This window comes from Cicer arietinum, chromosome 5 (genome assembly GCF_000331145.2).
Source record: "Cicer arietinum cultivar CDC Frontier isolate Library 1 chromosome 5, Cicar.CDCFrontier_v2.0, whole genome shotgun sequence".
Classification (NCBI taxonomy): domain Eukaryota; kingdom Viridiplantae; phylum Streptophyta; class Magnoliopsida; order Fabales; family Fabaceae; genus Cicer; species Cicer arietinum.
The window spans coordinates 54,490,224-54,493,478 of NC_021164.2; positions in this window are offsets into that span (position 1 = coordinate 54,490,224).

Sequence of the window (3,255 nt, forward strand, 5' to 3'; positions counted from 1 at the left end):
TATATTTTTTAAAATGTAAATTACAAAACTGTAATCATTTATGAAAATATATTATTAAATAATTTATTATGTATATTCTAATATTAATTTATCTTAAATCAAATCTTAATATAAAATTTTCATGATATACTAGTCTAAATGAACTTTGACTTTTTTTCTTTTTTTATTCATCTATGTTATAATTGGTTGAAGTATTATCGTACTTTTTTAAAACATATATTATATCTCTTTACCTTTTAAAAAATTGAACACACTAAATTAACGTAAAAAAAATGGACACATTAAACAAACAAGGTGAAGGGAAAGGGATTTACCATTCACTAGGTTCATGCATGTGGGCACCCTCTTTCTGTCTTCTGCTCATCCGTCAAAATGTTACATGTGCATCACATTCTCGACAACAAATATATTCATGCTTCATGCCTGTCTAATTTTATCAAGTTTTTATATTGGGTGTCTAACCTAACATTACTAAATTTGTTTATAAAGTGAGAGATTCATTTGTTTCTTATAAATTTGTTTGAGATTAACTTAATATGTATGTGATACTTAATTTTTTTTTCAATAGACTATAAATGATGGATGAATCCTATAGATTTGATTAGAGGTCTACGTGGGTTGGGTTGGATAGGTTTTGACAAAATCTGATACTCAACCTAATCAATTCTTTTTGGATTGAGTTAAGTTCTAAACCCGTATTTGCTTATTTAACCTGAAATGATCTGATCCGATCAAGAACGGATTGAGTTGGGTTGGGTTGACGGGTTATACATAAATGATAACTTGTTTTTTATTTTACGGAAAAATATATTGAATGAAAATATATTTAATACTTGTATGTCTTAAAAACTATAAAATTTCAATCAAATCATTCAATTCTTTTAAAAAATCATCAACCTCTCAAAAAAATAAATAAATAAATCCAACAATCTTCAAATACATAAATAAATTCAACAACAATATTTAACTAGTATTTAACTCAAATGTATTGTATTTAACTAAAATGAATAATATTTAACTAAAAAAAATTGTATTTAACAAATGTAAAAAATTTAAACTAAATTCATTATAAACATAACTATAAGCTTTTCGTTCATACATTTAATATGTAAAACTATGACCAAAATTAGATACGAATTTTATGAGTAGAGATATACGAGATTATAAGGTCAAAGCAAGTTAAATGCTAAATTGAGAGAAAAATTGAGTATTTAACCTAGACACATGAACACCTTACATCTTCATTCATATAAAAATCAGTTATTAATAATATTGGACTGTTGGGACTGCCAAACAAAATTTAAAAAAATATATATAACTAGTTATCGGGTTGGGTCTATGGGTCGACGAATTCAAATTGTTAAACTCATTACCCAAATCAAATATAAGTGGGTTTCAACGGATTTAGTTGGATCGGACCTGAAAGTGAATAGGTACGAGTAAAAATTAGGTTGGGTGATCGGGTTGGCGGGTCGACCTGCACCCATATACATCCCTAGATTTGAAATCGTATTAAATTTTTATAGTCAATATAATTTATCTTTATAGATCTATTTGTAATGTGAAACAACATCTCTATAAACTTGTTTTAGTCTTAATCTTTATTTATTTTTTTATTGTGAGATTTAGTTTTTTTCCATCTACACATCCCATATTAATTGTTTCATTTATACTATTTACTTGTATTATATTATTTGTGTCTTTATATTATTAATTAATTAATTAATTAATTTTCACTAATACACTCTAATCCATCTAAAGATAATTTTTTTCTTTCGATTTTTACATGTTTTTTCAACTAAAAGTAATTTTATTTTAAAACACGTTCAACATTAATATAAATGAGAATTTTTATGGTACATAAAAAATTTAATATAATTAAAATTAAAATTTTAATTAATTTTAATAGATGCTATAATAATATATATATATATATATAAATAAATTAAAAAAATTACTAATAAAAAAATTCATAACAATAAACACTGTTTTAATTGTATTGTAGAACTAATCAATATAAATACCTTTCTCTGCTAATATTCAAACATTTGTTTACATTATCCGAATCTAGTCCATTCTACTAAACTATGTTGATTTGGAATATAAAACTTTTATATAAAATTACTTATTCGGTTATTAAAAGAAATATTTATATTTGGACAATAAGTCAAAAAACCGTTTCTACATGTGCAATATTAATTATTTTGTGGATGAGAATCCAAAGATGAAAGAAATCCAACGACTTGAAACAAATCAAGAGATGGCACCAAAATCAAAGGAAGGGAGTGAAATATTTTCCCTAACGACACTGTCCTCTGTTTTAGAGAAAGACGCCAAATTCACAGTCCCCACATTCAATTCAGTGAGAGAGGTAGGTGTGCCTTCCATTGTGTACCAAAATCATTATTTGTTGTTCTTTTTAAGCTTGGTAAGGAATTGACCTAAATACACTTACTAATATTTTTCTTTAATATATATCATGTTCATTGGTGAGGAATTGAACTCTTATCAAATAATTATGACATCCAAACAAGTGCCATTTGTTAGCAACTTGAAAGTTGTATTTATGATTCGTACAATTTCTTATTCTTCCCATCTAGGATATAACAAAAAAAAAGTGTTAGTAAAACTTGCTTGATAAATTTAAGAATGTAATATTATTTATGTATGATTTAAAATTAGTGGTACATTATTAAGATTATAGGATAGGATTAGAAAGGATTAGGATTGTGTGAACATGAGAACCCCACAATTTTGGCTGGCACATTGCTTCAAGGTTATGTCCTTTTAGTTGTAAGCATTATGATGATATATATAGACAAAGACCCTTTATTGTACTCTATGTTGCCGTTGTTTTAGTAAACCATCTATCTCTTACACCCAAAAACCATAATTAAAAAATTCAATAGATATGTTTTTCTTATAAATATATGAGATTTTCAGTAAATAATTCAATTAATTAGTTTTATATTTGAATAATCTATCAATTTAAACTTTAAACTACCATTTTCTCTCTATATGATCTTTGAACTATTGAAATATAATACTACTCTCTAAGTTATTATTAATTCATCAATATGTATAGTCTTTGAACTATATTTTTGTCTTATACTTTTAAAGTTATTGAGGGACTAAATTAATATATTAATAGTTGAGGGACTATTCATTATCATTTTATAATTTAGAGATTAAATTGAAGAGATAATAATAGTTTAAAAACTAAATTGATGGTTTATTCTATTTCTTTAGAGAGAA